Here is a 21414-nt window from a genome sequence, read left to right on the forward strand (position 1 = left end):
GCTCCAAGCTCAGTGATAGAAGAGGGCAGCAGTACCACACCAGGCTTCTGCACACCAGGCCTCAGAGCACCGCCTACAGCACTGCCTACCGCACCGCTGTCGTCAGCCACCTTTATTACAATGTCTTTCCTGTTCTTCACCTCACATGTCCCGCTTGGCTGCTCCCATCAGTGGTCTGGCGGACAACGCTGAGCATGGGGTGTGGGAATATAACCAGGATTTGCAGTTCATGTGTGTTTCATTTATTACTGGAGACTTTCTATAGGTTGAGCTTACCCCCAGGTCCTTTAAATGAGATTGGACTTCCCATTATTTTCTGAGCTGTGTTTCTTTTGTTGTACTTCTGAATCTGTCTGTAGAAAGAGACAGTGTTTGTTTAACCTGGAAAAATTACTGGTCTTTCACAATTTCTCTAAAGGTTGAGCTATTTCCTAATGGAGATTCAGGCCTCTTGTGCTGACATTTCTTTTTTCTTTTTTTGTGGGGGGGCGGGAAACGAGTCTGGATGTTTTGAGTCCCAAGAATGTTTGCTGTTCAGTGGAATTACTTTCATAGATATGTTTCCTTTTTCCCTCCAGATGGCCCCAGTCTTTAGCCTTAGTACCTTTCATAACATCTCTACCAGAAGATGAGAAAATGATGAAGAAATAAGTCGGAACTGACTGCTCATTTTATGTTCCTCCCAGCTTTGCCCTAAATCCCCGGTTGCCAGAGAGGAGTCTCTCCATGGCCAGTTACATCAGATGTGATCAAAGTACCCTCTGGTTGTTCTTTATATTTACCTAGCAAGATCTGGCAAAGAATGACAAGAAAATTGTCTAATTAATCAGTCCCCTGGTATAGTGTGGTGTTATAAACGTGGACAGGCTTTAGAGTTAAGTGAATCTGGGTTCAGTATTGGGATTCATTAGCTCTAAATGTTGAACACATTATTTAGACTCTCTGTTTCTGCATCTGTATAATGAGAATAATAGTATCTACCTCATGGGGTCATTTTGAGAATTACATTAACTTATATAAAGATTGTAGTAGAGCTTAATAAATGTCAACTCCCTTCTTCCCTACTTCACCTCTCACTAAAGACCCACAAATTAGTATATCCGATGTGCAGATCATTCTTTTTTCCAGCCTTATATCACAGGTTCTCAAACTTTAAGTTGCAGTGGAATTACCTAGAGCACTTTAGAATGTAGACTCCCAGGTCCCAAATTCCAACCTGCTGAAGTGCTGGGAATCTCCGTTTTAATATGTGCTCCAGATGATTCTGACGAAGATAATTAGCCAGTCACACTTTGAGAACCACTGCCTTATCTATTCTTCACAAAAAGTCCACATTAGCCAGGTCTCACTTTGCTGTGGACGTTAACCATAGAATCAGCTTCCTTGGCTCTGCCTCCTATAATGGTCCCCTCAGCATACTCTATGTTATATTTATTTATGTGTATGTCTTTTCCCCTCTAGACTGTGAGCTCCTTGAGGGCCAGGGGTTTAATCTCCATTTCCAGCACCAAGGACACGGCTTGGAACATTGAAGATACTCAGATTTTTGTTAAATAAATAAATGACATGGATTTTAGCCAAAACATTATCTTCTTCGTGTATATGCCTTATATTTAAATAGTTTGCACTTAAGAGATTCTCTTGACACACATAAGTGAAAAATTTACTGAGTAGGAATATTTGCTAATCAAGACAGCAAGGTAAACAAACATTCTCTATCTCAGCTAAATCTCCTGCACTTCTGTGGTGGGCTGTCTGCTCAGTGAGATTCAACAGTCATTGCAGAGGGTATCCTCTACAACCTCCGACTTAGGTGCTGACACAGGAGGGTGAGCACGCTGATCTCTGCACTCAAGCTGTGTTCCAGCCACCAGCTGCATCTTGCTTTTGACTCTGCCTCAATCTAGCGCCTGGTCAGAGTTTGCCTCATCTTATTCTGAGGGTGGGTGCTTTCTTCCTCAAGCAGTTGGGAAGCAGGAGCCACAGCCTTTTTTTTTTTTTTTTTTTTTGTAGTCTCGGCAACACTGACCTATTGTTCAGTCTTGGAGAAGAGGTACAAATGCACAGTCCGCCTGTCATTTGACTTATAATTGATTCAGCATTCATTAAAAGTTATGGAACACCTATTATATCCAAACACTGTTATAGGAAACTGGGGAATACAGCAATGAAGGGGACAAATAAGGCCTCTGTTCTCATGGAGCTTAGATCATTGTGGAGAAGACAAATGAATAAAGCAATAAGATTATTTCAAATACTGGTAGTGCTGTGAAATTTTTAAAATGTGATGAAACATAAAGAGTGGAGGCAATAACTTAATGGTCGGGAATACCATCTCTGCAGAGGTGACAGCTGCTGCTTTGCCTGTGGAAAATACCAGGTAGAGATCACCAACTGCTTAGGCCTGGAAGTGGGGCCAAGCTAAGAATGCTTAAAGGCTCAGTTCGGCCACTGAGGAGCTCAGAGTTCAGCAAGGCAAGACGCTGACGTGAATACTAATTGCAAGACCAGTGCTATCTTAGAAGCAGGGAGGGTTAGAGAACACCATCAGGTGCTGTGGGGAATGCAGATCTTGCCCTGAAGCACCCATGACTTAATAAGGAATGAAAGACTATTAAAAGTCTCAAAGAATGTGTGTTCCATGCAAGAGACAGGAGGTGCTATGAGTTCACAGTTGGTCTCAAAATATATACCTGGTAACAATGTATATATTAACAATTATATCTATTATAATTGACTAACATCAAGATTGCCGAGAGATATGCAGATGACACCACCCTTATGGCAGAAAGTGAAGAGGAACTAAAAAGCCTCTTGATGAAAGTGAAAGAAGAGAGTGAAAAAGTTGGCTTAAAGCTCAACATTCAGAAAACAAAGATTATGGCATCTGGTCCCATCACTTCATGAGAAATAGATGGGGAAACAGTGGAAACAGTGTCAGACTTTATTTTCTGGGGCTCCAAAATCACTGCAGATGGTGACTGCAGCCATGAAATTAAAAGACGCTTACTCCTTGGAAGAAAAGTTATGACCAACCTAGGTAGCATATTCAAAAGCAGAGACATTACTTTGCCGACTAAGGTCCGTCTAGTCAAGGCTATGGTTTTTCCTGTGGTCATGTATGGATGGGAGAGTTGGACTGTGAAGAAGGCTGAGCACTGAAGAATTGATGCTTTTGAACTGTGGTGTTGGAGAAGACTCTTGAGAGTCCCTTGGACTGCAAGGAGATCAGCCCTGGGATTTCTTTGGAAGGAATGATGCTAAAGCTGAAACTCCAGTGCTTTGGCCACCTCATGCGAAGAGTTGACTCATTGGAAAAGACTCTGATGCTGGGAGGGATTGGGGGCAGGAGGAGCAGGGGACGACCGAGGATGAGATGGCTGGATGGCATCACAGACTCGATGGACGTGAGTCTGAGTGAACTCTGGGAGTTGGTGATGGACAGGGAGGCCTGGCGTGCTGCGATTCATGGGGTCGCAGAGTCGGACACGACTGAGCGACTGAACTGAACTGAACATCTATTATTGGTGGCCTACCTACCATGTGCCAGGCACAATGCTGGGCCCTTTATGTGGATTGTATCAGTCCTTCCTACAACCCAGTGAGGTCACGGGAACCTGCTGATTGGTGGGATGTGCCACTGCTCCCCTTGTGCTCCCTGCCTTCCCCCACCTCCAACTCAGAAAACAGGGCAGCCTCCCAGTCACCCCTAACCCTAACTTCAGCAACCAACTCAAACCTTTAGAAACCACGGGTGTCTTGAACCAGCCTTTGCTCCGAGAAACAGATGTGCCAATTTTCTTGCCAACACCTTAAGAACAAAGTGTACTTGTTATTTATTTCTGATTCATCCAAACTTTATTTCTAAAGACATCATATTCTACATGAAAGAGGACTTTTTGTACTATGTACTCTGATCTTTCATCTTGCATGGAGGATTTTGGTCTTGGCAGTTCTCTTAATGTGGCAGGTTGATGGCAGCATTTTTATCCCTATTCTGAAAAAGGAGACTTGGTGCATGAAAAGGCAAGAGATGACTTGAAGGTCGCTGCCTCAGGAACTAAGCCAGAATAGAAGGCCAGACTTAATGATATCATTTGTAACGTCCACTGAGCAGTCTCATCCCTCACATTCACAAGGCTACTTCTGAGCTCTCTGGGCCTCAGATACTGGAAGAGCCACAAGAAAAATCAGTTCATATCACTTATGAATCCTCCCGAGCTGTCCAGAGCTTTCAGAACAAAATCCCTTTGGATCAGCTCACAAGAGCTTTCAGAACTAGTCTCTGGTGACTTCTCCAGGCTCATCTCTTGGTAGGCCCCACCCACTCCCTTAGCTCCCATCAGCCTGGATGACTGGCAGTTTCCTGAACATACTGTTCTTCCCTCTACTCTGATCTTTGCATAGGATTTGCAAGTTTTGAAGGCATGGTCCCCCTTCATCAAGTTAATTCTGATTTGTCTCTCAAAGGCCCGCTGAAGCATCTCTCCCAGAGCCTTCCCTGGCCTCACCCGCTCCAGCTGTCCCTGCCCACTTGTGTGCTCCCTTATGCTTCCCCAGCATTTTGTCCTCTGCCTTTTCAAGGCTCTCTTTCCCATAGACTGGACACTCCGGAGACACACATTATGTCCTGCTGGACATCGTGTTCCCAGTGTCCAGCAAGAAGCTCAGCACAGACAGAAGGCACCAATGACTTGTATAAATTCCTCTTGGATGACTGCTCACCTCAGACTACTTGTGTCTACAAGCATCCCTTGCATAGTGAGACCCAGCCCTGGCAAACACTGTGACTGTGTCTCAGCCTGAGGCAGTGGCCACTTTGTTTGCCCTTCCTACAGAGGCTGCAATGTGAAAACAAGCCAAGAGGCCATCAGAGGAGGCAGCTGGTCTAAGGTTTGTAAGCAAAAGGAACTGAGAGTGAACAAACTTGGGGAACAGCACGATTATTTTTACCGGCTGGACACATTTCAAGCTCCCATCTTGGCTTACCAAGTCTCAGCACTAAAAAGATCTCAGACACTGTCCAGTCACTAGTTTTCAACTGTGCTTCAAGAAATCCTTACAGGGGGACTTCCCTGGTGGTCCAGTGGTTGAGAATCCACCTTGCGACACAGGGGATGTGGGTTTGATCCCTGTTCAGGGAACTAAGATCTCACATGCTGCAGAGCAACTGAACCCGCATGCCACAAGTACTGAGCCCATGCTCTGCAAACAACATCTCCTGTGATGCAATGAAGATCTCTCGAGCAGCGACTAACATCTGATGCAGCCAAATAAAATTTTAAAATATTTAAAAAAAGAAAGAAAGAAAGAAAGCCCAACGTGGACTTCCCTGGTGGTCCAGGCTAAGAGTGCACTCCCAGTGCAGGGGGCCTGGGTTCAATCCCTGGTCAGGGAACTAGATCCTACATGCTGCAACTAAATATCCCGCTTGCCGCAATGAAGATTGGAGATCCCATGTGTGGCTACTAAGACCCAGCACAGCCAAATAAATATTTAAAAAAGAAACAAAGAAAGAAATCCCAACAGTTCCTAGGGGTGGGAGCCTGGTCCTTATCCCTAAGTCAACCAGAGAGAAGCAAACTTTATTTACTGGGCTTTCCCTAAGCTGTCGTGTGAAGAAACAGTTTCCAATAAATACTGAAAAGAAAAAAGAAAAACCTGGTCTAGTTTAACCTACTCATCACAGCAGCCCTGCCTACAGCATCTCCAAGTCATTGGGCAACTGTTTGAAAACTTCCAGGGACTGGAAACTCTCCACCTGCCAGCCGACCTGGCCCCTGCAGGGACAGCTCTGAGTGATTGCAAGTTTGTCCCCACCGTATGCTGAAATCTCACCACCTCTCCCCACCCTCACTGGACTTTGCTCTGCCCACCATAGCTACAGCCTCCTAGAGAAGTCTCTTGGCTTTTCTATCCCCATAGCATCTCCTGCTGATGTGTGAAGATAGTGCTCACGTTACTTTGGAGGCTTTTCAGCAGAGGAAACAAACTCTGTCTTTCCTTATATGACCCAAAACCCCAGCCTCTGCTTCTGGACAAACTCACCAGTGTCTGCCTCATGGTTGGGGCCTGGAGTTAAGCCAAAGATAGCCTTGTGGGATGACCAGAGTGGATTTGAGATGGAAGTCCTTTGGGAGTTGGCCTGGCCTACTTGGCAGTGACCTCTCTACATTGCCTCTCACTAAGGTCACCTTACTGACTCGTCCACCTTGTCTTCCCTCATTCTCATCCTCACTGCCACCCTCAGCTGTCTTCCCATGATCTGTCAAACATGGCTTTTCCTACTGAGAACTCTGCATTTACTCCATTTCATCTGACTGGTTTCAGCCCAGCGTTCTGTCACATCTTGACTTGGATTTGGCCTGATGCCCAGAGCCCATGTCCCTCTCTACAGATGTGATACTCGCTTTTCCTTGGTGCTCTTCCACACCTGCCCTGACAGAGGTAAATGATGTCCCCTCAAGCATTTCACTTACCTCCCCGCTCCGCTCCCCACACACACATACCAATTCTTGCCTTGGTTGAAACATCACTACTGAGTCACACTTAACTTTTGGTTCACTGTGATTCCCCAGATCACTTTCGTTGTTACTGTTCTAACATCCGTGATTTGGCATGAATCTCCACCTCGCATTCTTATTTCTTCAGTCTACATGTATTCTCCCCTTTCGGCCTTGCCTCTGGTCAGGAGAGAAGTAGCTGACAGATCTTGCATTTGACACTGATTTTGCAGGGAAGAGAGGAAGCATGGAGTTTTCCTGAGCCCTGGAGGGGCGGCCAGGTCAGCTGGCAGGTGGAGAGTTCCCAGTCTCTGGAAGTTTTCAAACAGTTGCCCATTGACTTGGGAATGCTGTAGGCGGGGCTGCTGTGGTGGGTAGGAGGTTAAACTAGACCAAGTTCTTTTTATTTTTTTCAGTGTTTCTTGGAAAGGTCTGTAACTCCCAACAGACTCTGAGACATTTGCTTCAGCTATCTGTTTCTTCCATTTGATCTTTTCAACAGTGCTATGAGGATAACATTACTCCCATCTTACAAATGATGACACTGGGGAGATAGCATTGTAGATGTTAAGAGTAAGGACTAAATTAGACTCTCAGCTCTGCCTTTGGACAAGTTAATCTCTCTGGGCCTTTGTATTCTCACCTGTAAATTAAAAAATAATGATCGTATCTCAAAGAAAAGGATTAAATGATATATAGAGAGTACATAGCAGTATAGTTCACACACTATATAAGTGTAGAGTAGTGGCTGTTAGATTAAGTTACTTGACCTTTTCAAGGCTCACGCCTCCTATATAGAAGAGGTGGGGAACTCTGCTTCTGGAACATAGATCTTCTACTTCGGGAACACAAGTTGTTGGTTTTTTTTTTTTAATCAGAGGTTAATTGCTTTACAATATTGTGTTAGTTATGTTTCTATTGTGCTATTTTTCCTGCACTATGTTTCCATTTTTAGACATTCTCTTCCAACATTTTAAAGAGGCTTGAGCAATATTAAGCATACCAGAAAGCATGACATCAGGAACTGGGGAATCTTAAGGCTGGATTCAGAAATCGGCAGGTAGGAGCAAAGATGGGAAGGCTGGGCTAATCCCAAACAGAGCATACAGGTTGGAGAGATCACTGTTTCCCTCTCGTTAACCACCAGGTGGCTAGACGCCATGCCCTCAAGTGGGCAAAGGAAGGGAGGTATGAAGGCAGGACCCAGAGCCTGGAAGCTGACCTCTGGGTCAGGAGCCAGGTGGCACTTGAAGTTCCAGGCCAAGGTGCAGGGCCTACCTAATTATTTGTGGATGACTTATCAGACCAAGTTACTTCTGATTGCAGACTGCTGCTTATTTAATTCCTTCACAACTCACTACATGTAACAGTTTACAGCGTAAAGAGACCAGAGCCTGTAATTTAACCCTCTGGCTGGACATTGGAAACTCCAAAAGAACTTGTCAAAGATGTTGATTCTTGGGGCCCATCACTGAAATATGGATTATTTTGGTCAGGACGAGGTCTGGGAAACTGTTTACTTAAAAAAAAAATCTCCAGGTAATTCTGAGGCTCAGCCTAGTTTGGGAACCCCTATGATAAATTAGTGATTTTATAGCTGAGGAAAAAGGCCCCAAACCAGGCAAGATGACTGCCCCTACATCATACATTGTTTTGGTGGCAACATTCCTTCCATCCCTTTGTTGTAATTTTTCTTTGCACTTTCATGCCAGGCAACACAACTGGAAAACATCTGAAAAAGAAGGATTTGATTATTGTCTGCTTCTAGGGAAGATTTCTGGGAAAAGGCTAGCTGTTCCTAGCATGTCTCAGTTGAGCACGTCGAGGGACAGCAGAGGAAACCAGAGGCCCCCGAGACTCTAAGTCCAGATGGCTCCCTCATTTGATTGTTGACAGCTGAGAATTCCCCAGGCCCATGACCCCTGGAGCCCAGTGCTGGATTATCTGTTGCACTGGGTTATTGTGCCTGGCCCCTGCAACTGCACGGAGAATTGTGTGTTGCCTGTGTAGACTGAAGCTCTCCATCCTTTGTGTGTGCATTTGCTCTTGCCTGTGATGAGGGAGCAGACGGAGATGAGGTATAGACAGCTGGGCAGGCAGCAATGATGGAGAATTGTTGGGAACTCAGGCACAAAGCTCGGCTGGAGGACTCTCACCCCACTGAAGCTGGGATTGATTGGCTGGAACTTTCTCACCCTTCTCAGTTTGTCTCAGAGACAGCAGCCTGCACTGTGTCCTCTGGGAAAAGGAATTGCTATCAAGGTCAGGAAAGCTCTGGCTTTCTGCCATATACCTTATTCCCAGAGGCAGGTGATTCTCCACTCTAAAAATCAAGTGAGGACTTCCCTAATGGTCCAGTGGTTAAGAATTCGCCTGCCAATGCCAGGGACATCAGTTCGATCCCTGGTCTGGGAAGATCCCACATACCTCAGGGCAAGTAAGCCTGTGCATCACAACTATTGAAACCCACATGCTTAGAGACTATGCTTCACAACAAGAGAAGTCACCACAATGAGAAGCCCACACATTACAAATAGTAGTAGCCAAAAAAAAAGTAGCCTCCACTCTCTGCAACTAGAGAAACCCTCACACAGTGAAAACTCAGGAAAAAAAAAAAAAAAAGTGACTCTCCAGTAGCCTTCTGTGTCCTGAACCCCTTCTGTCTGTATTTGGTCCCCTTCCTATTTCCTTCTGCTTTTCTACCTTTGGCTCACACTAAATGATGTTTTTTCTTGAGTACCGGACACAGGTCTTATCCCCATATATGTGGGATATGACCTATCTAAGCAGATTTTGCAGGGGTATCAAAAAAGTAAGCAAAAAATCTAAGGTGGTGTCAAGGTTACTGAGGATGGTTGAGGATCTTAATGACGTTAATTGCATTAATACGGACCCAGGTATAAATGTCTATGTTCATCTACCTTCCCAGGAGAAAATCTTCAGAAAAGTGTCTAGCCCTCTTTCAAATAAGTTCTCCTAACATACTGGATAGGTCGTGTGAGTACACCTGCTAAGCCCTCAAGCAGTGTGGGGCAGGGAACTGGTGCACTAATGGAGTTGGGAGGCCTGGGTTTGAGTCCTAACTCTGCCACTTTCAGGCTGTGCCCCTTGGCCAAATCATTTCACACTTTGCTATCAATACTCACCTCCCAGGGTTGTTGCAGGACTCAAAAATGTCTGGCATGGTAAAAGAACTTTGTCAGTTAGAAAAATCCTTACAAATGTCAGTTGTTGCTACAGGGTTCCATGGGAGAAGGTAAAATAAGAACCCACTATCCAGGGTTTGTGATCCAAGCGGAAGACAGAATCTCACAGCTTAAACAAGCAAAGTTGAAATGAAAAGTGTTAGTCATTCAGTCGTATCCGACTGTTTGTGACCTCCGTGGACTATAGCCCACTCGGCTCCTCTGTCCATGGAATTCTCCTGGCAAGAATACTGTAGTGGGTTTCCATTCCCTTCTCCAGGGGATCTTCCTGACCCAAGGATCTCCAGCCCTGCAAGCAGATTCTTTACCATCCGAACCACCAAGTGTATCTGCAAATCACAAAGAACTTTCTGTGCCAAGGGCTCCCCCCTGAGGAAGGTTGGTTCCAGGCAGCTGGTGTAAGACTGGCAGACTTTCTGAAAGTAGAAAGTCCCTTAGCCTTGGGCAATGCTCTACTTTTAGAGCTGCTTCTGGAAAGGCCCAAATGCAGCCATGACCAGCTGGAAAACAACTTGGAAAAGTCATGAGCGGTACTTGGTGTGGAATCCAGACTCCATGGGGTACTTGATATGGAATCCAGACTCCATGGGGTGCAGTGTGGGTCTCCACCAAGAAGTAGTTGCTGCTCACTGCCTAAATTTCAGCTTCCTGGAAGTGGGAGGACACAATTTTCCCACTGCTGTCTCTGCTGCTGCTAAGTCACTTCAGTCGTGTCCGACTCTGTGTGACCCCATGGACGGCAGCCCACCAGGCTCCCCCGTCCCTGGGATTCTCCAGGCAAGAACACTGGAGTGGGTTGCCATTTCTTTCTCCAATGCAAGAAAGTGAAAAGTGAAAGTGAAGTCGCTCAGTCGTGTCAGACTCTTAGCGACCCCATGGACTGCAGCCCACCAGGCTCCTCCATCCATGGGGTTTTCCAGGCAAGAGTACTGGAGTGGGGTGCCATTACCTTCAAACTATACTAATTTACCACTGTTATTACTAGAAGACATTGCCTCAGCTCTCTTGAAGGTCCCCCATTTTTACCTCACCCCACAAGTAGCATGAGGAACAGGAAGAGGTTATCTTAGCCCATCAGGCTAATAGAATAGAATACCATAGACAGAGTGGTTTATGTGAAAGTTGCTCAGTAGTGTCTAACTCATTGCCACCCCATGGACTATACAGTCCATGGAATTCTCTAAGCCAGAACACTGGAATGGGTAGCTGTTCCCTTCTCCAGGGGATCTTTCCAACCCAAGGATCGAACCTAGGTCTCCCATGTTGCAGGCAGACTGCTGGGTGGCTTATAAGCAACAGAAATTTAGTTTTCATAGTCCTAGAGGGAATCCAAAAGAAAAGCATCCACAGATCCAGCATCGGGTGAGGACCTGCTTCCTGGCTCATGGACAGTTGTCATCCCACTGTGTGCTCACATGGTGGGAAGGACTAGGGAGTGCTCTGCAGTCTCTCATACGGGCGCTAATCCCATCCATGAGGGCTCCAACCTTATGGCCTCATTACTTCACAAAGGCCTCATCTCCAAATATCATCACATTGTGGGTTAGGTCTATCAACATGTGAATTTGAGGGGACATAAGCATTCAGTCCATAGCAGAGGTTCTCAAACCTTCAGTTCAGTTCAGTCGCTCAGTCATGTCTGACTCTGCGACCCCATGAGCTGCAGCACAGTCCTCCCTGTCCATCACCAACTCCCGGAGCCCACACAAACTCATGTCTATTGAGTCGATGATGCCATCCAGCCATCTCATCCTCTGTTGTCCCCATCTCTTCCTGCCCTCAATCTTTCCCAGCATCAGGGTCTTTTCCAATGAGTCAGCTCTTCGCATAAGGTGGTCAAAGGATTGGAGTTTCAGCTTCAACATCAGTCCCTCCAAAAACACCCAGGACTGATCTCCTTTAGGATGGACTGGTTGGATCTCCTTGCAGTCCAAGGGACTCTCAAGAGTCTTCTCCAACACCACAGTTCAAAAGTATCAATTCTTTCACATTCAGCTTTCTTCATAGTCCAACTCTCACATCCACACATGACTACTGGAAAAACCATAGCCTTGACTAGATGGACCTTTGTCGGCAAAATAATGTCTCTGCTTTTTAATATGCTGTCTAGGTTGGTCATAACTTTCCTTCCAGGGAGTAAGCATCTTTGAATTTCATGGCTGCAGTCACCATCTCCAGTGAGTTTGGAGCCCGAAAAAATAACAGTTTCCACTGTTTCCCCATCTATTTCCCATGACGTGATGGGACCAGATGCCATGATCTTCTTTTTCTGAATGTTGAGCTTTAAGCCAACTTTTTCACTCTCCTCTTTCACTTTCATCAAGAGGCTTCTTAGTTCCTCTTCACTTTCTGCCATAAGGGTGGTATCATCTGCATATCTGAGGTTATTCATATTTCTCTTGGCAGTCTTGATTCCAGCCTGTGTTTCCTCCAGCCCAGCGTTTCTCATGATATGCTCTGCATATAAGTTAAATAAGCAGGGTGACAGTACACAGACTTGACATACTCCTTTTCCTATCTGGAACCAGTCTGTTGTTCCATGTCCAGTTCTAACTGTTGCCTCTTGACCTACATACAGGTTTTTCAAGAGGCAGGCAGACTTAAACCTTAGTCTTCTATATAAATATCAATGGGGAGCTTGCTAAACATCAGATTCATGGGCCCATCCCAGAGACACTTAAACAAAATTTCTATGAGAAGGACCCAGATATCTACTTTTAGTGTGGTTCATCGTTTGTTGTTTTTTTTTTTAATTTAATGGATTATGTTGCTCTCTGTGGTTTATGCACAAAGACACATGCATGCTCATGTGAAGAGAAACCACCCTATATTTTACCTAGGACATGGAACAGAATGTGTCAGACCTACCCAGGAACATATTCTTTTGCCTTTTTTCATTCTAAGGATTTTATTAATTTCTCTTTTAGATTTATATGAGGTTTTATGAGCACCCCAGTCAGATTGCGGGATGTCTGAAGAAACAGAAGAGCTGTGATTTTTGTAAGAATAAACAGGCAGAAACTAACCAACCCGACAGGGACAGCAAACTTAACCAGCACTAGCTAATGAGATGATGTCATTCAAACAGTGATGAAACAAATACATTTCAACTCTCATTTCCTTAATCTGATGATGTTTTGCCTCAAAGTGATGATAGAAAAGATTGTCCAATCTCTTACAATGTAAGTTTCCTCATCATCTCTGGTTTTGTAGATGCTGAATGTATTGCATTCCTTTGCAATTTAGCTTTGAAAGTCTTGAGGTTGGGCTGGTCAGACACACTCTGTCTTCAGTATCTCTAACTTCTGGTGCTCAACTCAACAAACCTGAGTTGACTGCAGAATTTTACCATTGTGTTTTATATTTTTATATGTTTTCATGTTACTAATTAGTGTCCTTTACAGCTTGAAGATTTCCTTTTAGAATGTCTTGTAAGGCTGGTCTAGTGGCGATGAACACCCTCAGCTTTTGTTTGTTCACTGCATTTCAGAGAAACAACTTTTCTGAGTAAAGATTCTTGGTTGGAAGTTTTTCTTCCAGCCCTTTGAATATATCATCCCACTCTCTCCTGGCCTGCTGAGTTTGTGTCAAGAAATCTAGTGTGGTTCATTTTAAAACGTTTTATTGTTGAAATGTCAAACACGGAGCCAATAGTATCATGAATCCAAGTTCCTGTGACCCAACATTAAAAAATTTCAACACATGGCATCTGGTTTCATTTATATCCCCACCCACTTTCCCTCTAAATCCTGGACATCATACTGTTTCATCCATACTGCTTGTGTTTATATTTCTAAAATATAAGTACTTTTAAAAATTCCTAAAATAACAATAATTCCTTAATATTATCAAAAGTGCAATCATATTCAAATTTCCCCAATTGTCTCATAATATTTTTTAACAGTATAGGAATATTTATTGAAAGCAAATTAAATTTATTCATTAACACAGGGGAAATCAGCATCTATAGTAAAGACAAATCTTTCTATCTGAAAATGCATGTCTTTCCATTTGCTCATCTTATTTTGTATCCATCATGTGTGCTCAGTGACTCAATCTTGTCTGACTCTTTGTGACCCCATGGACCGTAGCCCACCATGTTCCTCTGTCCACGGGATTTTTCAGGCAAGAACAGTGGAGCTGATTGCCATTTCCTCCTCCAGGGCATCTTCTCAGTTCAGGGACTGAACCCATGTTTCCTGAGTCTCCTGCATTGGCAGGCAGATTCTTAACTGCTGAACTACCTGAGTGTATCCATCAGTGTTGTCTTAAAGTTTTTTCATATAGGTTTGCATCTCTTGTTAGAGTTATTAGTTATTTTATCATTTTTGTTAACATTGTAAGTGGGACTTTTCTTTTTCTATTATTTTAGCTAGCTATATTTTTAATATAAAAAAGCTATTAATTTATGTATATTTTTGTACTCTTCTGCCTTACTGACTTCTCCTACTGTTTATAGCAAAAATTTTAGTTGACTTCTTGGGTTTTCTAGAGAGAAAACCATATTGTCTACAAATAATAAATGTTTTCCTTCTTCCTTGTCAACTTTTAAACTTCTAATGCCTTTCTCTTACCTAATTGCATTGGCTATTACCTCCAATATAAAGTTAAATAACAGTGATGACATGGGCATCCTTCTCTTGTTTGTGACTTTAGTAGAAATAATGCCTGAATTCCCACTTCACAACTAACAGTGTTGAAAAAAATAAATATTAGTTCCCTAACTATTCCATTTGGATCTGAAAAAGATATATTTTTTCACATTAGGAAAAGTGAACTTGACTTCTGTCTTATAGAGTTACTTTTAAAAATCAAGAGTGTTGATTTTATCAAATGTTTTTCTAACACCTATGGAGATGATAATTTGATTTTCACCCTAAATCCATTAATGATGAATTTTATTATACATTTCCTATTTTTTGGTGTTTTTTTTTAATTTAAGTACAGTTGATTTACCATGTTGTGCCAGTTTCAGGCATATAGCAAAGTGATTCAGATATTTTTTTTTTCCAGCTTCTTTTCCATTATAGGTTATTAGAAGATATTGAATACAGTTCCCTGTGCTATACAGTAGGTCCTTGATATTTATCTATTTTACATATAATAGTTTGTATCTATTAATCCTATAACTTTTCTATTTATAGTTGGCGTGTTCAAATCAGGCTCCAAATAAGATCCATACCTTGTAACTGGATATGTCTTTTAAGTCTGTTTTTTTACCTTTTATTTTTTAATAATTTTAGACACACATAGAAGTTGCAAAACTGATACAAAATCCCCATGTACCCTTTGCCCAGCTTCCCTTAATGATAACATGTTACATAACCATAGTAGAATGATCAAAACCAGGAAGTTAGCATTAGAACAATACTAATACACCTTATCTTTGACAAAGGAGGCAAGAATATACAATGGAGTAAAGACAATCTCTTTAACAAGTGGTGCTGGGAAAACTGGTCAACCACTTGTAAAAGAATGAAACTAGATCACTTTCTAACACCACACACAAAGATAAACTCAAAATGGATTAAAGATCTAAACGTAAGACCAGAAACTATAAAACTCCTAGAGGAGAACATAGGCAAAACACTCCGATATAAACCACAGCAGGATCCTCTATGATCCACCTCCCAGAATTCTGGAAATAAAAGCAAAAATAAACCAATGGGACCTAATTAAAATTAAAAGCTTCTGCACAACAAAGGAAAATATAAGCAAAGTGAAAAGACAGCCTTCCGAATGGGAGAAAATAATAGCAAATGAAGCAACTGACAAACAACTAATCTCAAAAATATACAAGCAACTCCTGCAGCTCAATTCCAGAAAAATAAACGACCCAATCAAAAAATGGGCCAAAGAACTAAATAGACATTTCTCCAAAGAAGACATACGGATGGCTAACAAACACATGAAAAGATGCTCAACATCACTCATTATTAGAGAAATGCAAATCAAAACCACAATGAGGTACCACTTCACACCAATCAGAATGTCTGCGATCCAAAAATCTGCAAGCAATAAATGCTGGAGAGGGTGTGGAGAGAAGGGAACCCTCCTACACTGTTGGTGGGAATGCAAACTAGTACAGCCACTATGGAGAACAGTGTGGAGATTCCTTAAAAAATTGCAAATAGAACTGCCTTATGACCCAGCAATCCCACTGCTGGGCATACACACTGAGGAAACCAGAATTGAAAGAGACACATGTACCCCAATGTTCATCACAGCACTGTTTATAATAGCCAGGACATGGAAACAACCTAGATGTCCATCAGCAGATGAATGGATAAGAAAGCTGTGGTACATATACACAATGGAGTATTACTCAGCCGTTAAAAAGAAACATTTGAATCAGTTCTGATGAGATGGATGAAACTGGAGCCAATTATACAGAGTGAAGTAAGCCAGAAAGAAAAACACCAATACAAGTATACTAACACATATATATGGAATTTAGAAAGATGGCAATGATGACCCTGTATGCAGGACAGCAAAAAAGACACAGATGTGTATAGCGGACTTTTGGACTCAGAGGGAGAGGGAGAGGGTGAGATGATTTGGGAGAATGGCATTGAAACATGTATAATATCATGTAAGAATCGAATTGCCAGTCTATGTCTGATGCAGGATACGGCACGCTTGGGGCTGGTACACGAGGATGACCCAGAGAGATGTTGTGGGGAGGGGGGTGGGAGGGGGGTTCATGTTTGGGAACGCATGTACACCTGTGGTGGATTCATGTCAATGTATGGCAAAACCAATACAGAATTTTAAAGTAAAATAAAAAAGAAAGAAAGAAAGAAAGAAATCAGAAAAAAAAAGAACAATACTATTAAAACTATAGACTTTATTTGGATTTTACCAGTTTTCATATGCACTCATTCTTCATTTGTTTCCTTTTGTGTATATAGGTCTATGAAATTTTATCACATGCATAGGTTTGTGGAACCATTGTCTGGATACAGAACTGTCACCCAGAGAAAGTTCTTTATGCTACATCTTTTTTAAAATTTACTTTATTAAAGTATAGCGATTTACAGTGCAGTGTTGTGCTAATTTCTACTGCACAGCAAAGTGATTCAGAAATATATACATACATATATATACACACACACTTTCTTTTTCATATAGTTTTTCATATAGTTTATGTGCTATGTCTTTATAATCACATGGTTTTCCCCAACTCTGATTCCTGGCAACCACTGATCTGATCTCCATCACTATAATTTTGTTATTTTGAGAATTTATATAAATTAAATAATATAGTACATTACCTTTTAAGAGTGAAGTTTTGGGTTTTTTTAGAATGCTTTTGGGGGTCGGGGGGCAGTGCTGTGCAGCTTTGGGGATTTTAGTTCCCAGACCAGGGATTGAACCCAGGTGGCAGTGAAAGTGCCAAGTCCTAACCATTGTACCACAAGAGAATTCCCTAAGATTGAATTTTTCACTCAGCATAATGCTCTTGAAAACATCCAAGTTGTCACAAGAATCAATAGTTGATTTAATTTTATTGCTGAGTAGTACTCCATAGTGTCACTTTTAACTAAGAGGTTCCCCACTCGTCTCTTGTTTTTTTTTTTTTTTTTTTTTTGCCATCTATTTATTGAGAATCTGTCTTATAGAATTTTCCTCATTCTGGATTTTGCTGATTTCATCCCCCAGTATCATTTCACTTGTTCATCTATTTCCAGTCCTTCCTATAACTGACAGATTCCTAGTCAGAATCAGATGGGTTTTTTGTAAGGAACCCCCATCCTCACTGGCAACTCTGAGGCAGGTGTTACTGAACACACTTGGAGAAGGGATGCTGTGGAGGAAGGAAGAAAATGCCATGGGGACTGGGGCAGGCGGAGGAGGCTTTCCTGTAGGAGAAAGGCCTTGAACTGGTATCGTACTCCAGGCAGGCAGCCTTGGAGGCTCAATGTGAGGCTCCACTGTGGCAGAGGATCGGATCGGGTTAGATAGAACTTCCTGTGCCGGCTTCATGGTGGGCTGTATGGAAGACTGAGCCTGGGATACTGGTGAACCTCCCCCCGACCCTCAACTGTCACCTCCACTCCTGAAACACTCCTGAGCTGAGAACTAACCGAAATGACTGGCGAGTGTGCAGCTGGAGGATGGGGCAATGCCTAGCAGGGCCATGGTGGGAGTCAGGTTCGGCGGGGGTGGGGGCGGGGAGGGAGCTGTGAAATTGTCCTAAGGCCCTTATGCACCCTAGGCTTCTGCCACAGCCTCTAGAGATCTCCTTCCCAAGATGAAAGACCTGAAATCCAGAGAGGTAAGGGCGATGCCTCCAACTCAAGAGGTGGGTGGAAAGCTGGAAAGGAGGAGGAACTTGGAGCACAGAAGAAGGTTCTCAAGAGTCAAGAGGGCCCTCCTGCTCTTCTAAGGGACTGGAGCCCTCTGAAGCCCGTGTCACATAGTGAGGGGTGGTGGGTGTGCTATGCCAATTTTGCTTACACACGTCCCTCCAGAGAAGTCAGTGCAGCCATCTAGGCAGCATGGTTGGACAGCTCTGATGTGCCAAGTATTTCTCTGTATTGTCCTGGCCTCTGCCCCACCTTCCAGGATCACAGAAACGAATGCAATCCGTCTTCTGCACAAAGGCGTGCAGGGTGCTTGAAGACAGCACTCCCAGAAAGACTGGCTAAAGAACACTGCTGTTTATAAGGACTAGCGTGTCTGATCCTCACAGCTCTTCCGTGGGAGGTATATTTTTATTACTGTTGTTGTAAGTCACTAAGTCATGTTCAACTCCTTTGCAACCCCCTGGACTTGTAGCTCACCAGGCTCCTCTGTCCATGGGATTTCCCAGGCAAGAATTCTGGACTGGTTTGCCATTTACTTCTCCAACCCAGGGACTGAACCCACATCTCCTACATTGCAGGTGGATTCTTTACCACGGAGCCACCAGGGAAGCAGAAATCGGCTCAGAGAGGTCACACAGAATTTTGATGTACATGCTTCTCAACCTTGTCTTTCCCCATCACATTCCCTTGAACCCTGTCTTCCTCAAACTAAAGGAAGTCCAACCATAATTCCTCTTACTGCCATGAGAGGTGGGCTTCCCAAGGGGCACTAGTGGTAAATAACTTGCCTTCCAGTGCAGGTAGACATAAGAGACATGGGTTTGATCCCTGAGTTGGGAAGATCGCCTGGAGGAGGGCATGGTAACCCACTCCAGTATTTTTGGCTGGAGAATCCCATGGATAGAGGAGCCTGGCAGACTACGGTCCATAGGTTTGCAAAGAGTCAGACACAATCGTAGCAACTTAGCATGCATACACACCATAAGAATGTCCTTTGCTTTTTCCTCAATGTGCCAGGAGGAAAGACTCAGGATGGGAGTTTCTGCCTTCTGGGCAGAGAGGGACAGAAACTGAAATAGAAACATTTTCTTGGGCTAGTGAGGAGAAGGTGAGCTTCATCAGGCTATAGAAACAGCCAGATGCCTGGTGGGGTGGACTGGGGATACTATTGCTCATTATTGGAGGAGTGTGGTGTTGGGTTGGGGGGACCATTTCCTGGCATAGGACAGGCTGGGGATTCCCATGAGGAGGTCACTCCATATCAATGGAGTCACTGGGTACAGGCCCACAGAGGCAGGAACGGGAAGCTGGTCTTGATAAGGCACTTGGAAAGGTATGGCTGGAAGATGCTTTTGTGGCTGGAAGATAGGGGAGAGCTGAAGCCCAGAGAGGGGCAGAGGCTTTCCCAGAGAGACATAGCAGGGCAGGAGTCCAGGTCTGGATACCACTCCACTGCCACTTGACTCTCCCATTGAGAAGCCTGGGCTGTGCAGTGGAAGAGGATATTTCCTCAACTAGGTCCTTGCTGACTCCTGCCAAGCTTCAGAGATGGCCTTAGGTGAGGACTTGTCATACTCAGGACACAGTGTCAGGAAACCGTGCCTGTCCTGTGTCAATATACAGTGCTGTGGTGTTTCAGCATGCCATCAAAGAGGGCTGGAGTACCCCAAGGACACACAGCTAATACACAGTAAAGCCAGGACCCTGTTATCCAAGGTCTGAGTTTTCTCCGCCCCAACAGGGCCTCCTAGAAGAATAGAGTGTCTTGAGCCCAGACTGAGAGCAACAGGAAGGGTGTACAGGTGTTTGCAGGATCTGGGCTATCTCTGGCTTCTCCCAATCCTTCCACTTGCCTCCCATCCCACATGCCAGCCTGTTGGTTTGTATTGAGGCAGACACCCAGGGGCTCTGTGGATAAGCTGAGAACCTCTGAAGTTTCTTCAAAATGGATCATCTAAATTTCCCACAATTTAAGATTCTGTGCTTTTCACTCTTTACCAAGCAAACTCCTGCCTATCTCATAAAACCCAGCTCAGAGGTACAGCAAATGACCATGTATAAAGCCACAGAGGGAGTCACATCACATTCCAAAGAATCTTACAGACCATGATCTCTGACCACAGTGAAATATAATTAGAAGTCAACAAGAAAAATATAAACCTCCCATAGGTTGAGAAGCTAAAAAACACACTTCTAAATCATCCATGGGTTAAAGAGGGAATGACAATGAAATTATGAAATATTTAGAACAGAATGATAAAGGAAAGCACAAGCAGTTTCTATTTCCTTTGTAAAGTGAAAGTCCCTGGGCCCACATGCCAAGAATCTTCTGTACTCCCCACCCTCCTCCTCCCAGCTCTGGGTCCCAGGAGGCTGACCTCTATGGGCTACATCAACTGGTTTCCTTGTCCTTGGCTTCTGGTAGGATTTGGCCAATGGGGAAATCTTCCCAGAAATCAGATAGAGGGAAGTGAGGCCCCTTTTAACCCCCAGTCCTTTGAGGTATGATTTGCTGTAGGCCGGGTATGCCGGTGGAGCTCAGGCCACAAATCTGGTCAGTAGTACCATCCTCAGGGCTCCCACTTTCACCTCTTCCTCCCAGCACCCCTCCAGCCTTGGGCAGACAACAAATGGCTGCTAGTCCTTTTGCGATACACAATCCTTGTGGTTTTCCTACACCCTGACGATGGCTCTAAATACTGCCTTCTTTAAACTCTCCTCGGAGCAGCCACTTCTTTGAGTATTCCATGTGTTTCCTGCTGGTAACGCCACGCTTACCAAGTGCTTACTGTCAGTCCATAACCAAGTTCTCACATCTGGATGGCTGAGCTCTGACCCTGTGTTATCTCTGTGTGTTGGTCTCCCACCGCACCCCAGGCTGACCCATCAGCACCTAAGGTCACCACTGCGTCAGCTCCATCACTTGATCTCCCCGTTCTCAGTGCACAAAGTCACATTCAGTAAAGGGTATGAATCATGATGTCAAACAAATGAAGGACTAGGTTTGAATTCCTTCTGCATACACTAGAACATGCAAATGTTCGCTTATAGAGGATCTGGGGCAGAGTTAAGACTCAGATATTGGGGGGAAAAGGAAGAGAGTGGCAGCTTTAGACTGGGGCAAAAATAGGTATCCAACCAAAAAAAATGAATCTTTAGTTCATTTTCAAGAATCCAGTGTGTTCTTATGCCATCCAGCAAGCAGACATTCCAGACACAAGAGGAGCTCAGTGGGGTATCTGTGCCATGTAAATGCCTCCTGCCCCTCTCCCCACTTGCTCACCTCCAGCACCCCTCCAGAGTAATTTCTGCAGCCCATCTGTCTGCCTTGGCCCTCCTACTGTAGAAGGCTCCCACCCTGCCCTCCCTCCCAGGGAAGAGCCTGCCTACTGGTCC

This window comes from Oryx dammah, unplaced genomic scaffold (genome assembly GCF_014754425.2).
Source record: "Oryx dammah isolate SB20612 unplaced genomic scaffold, SCBI_Odam_1.1 HiC_scaffold_28, whole genome shotgun sequence".
Classification (NCBI taxonomy): domain Eukaryota; kingdom Metazoa; phylum Chordata; class Mammalia; order Artiodactyla; family Bovidae; genus Oryx; species Oryx dammah.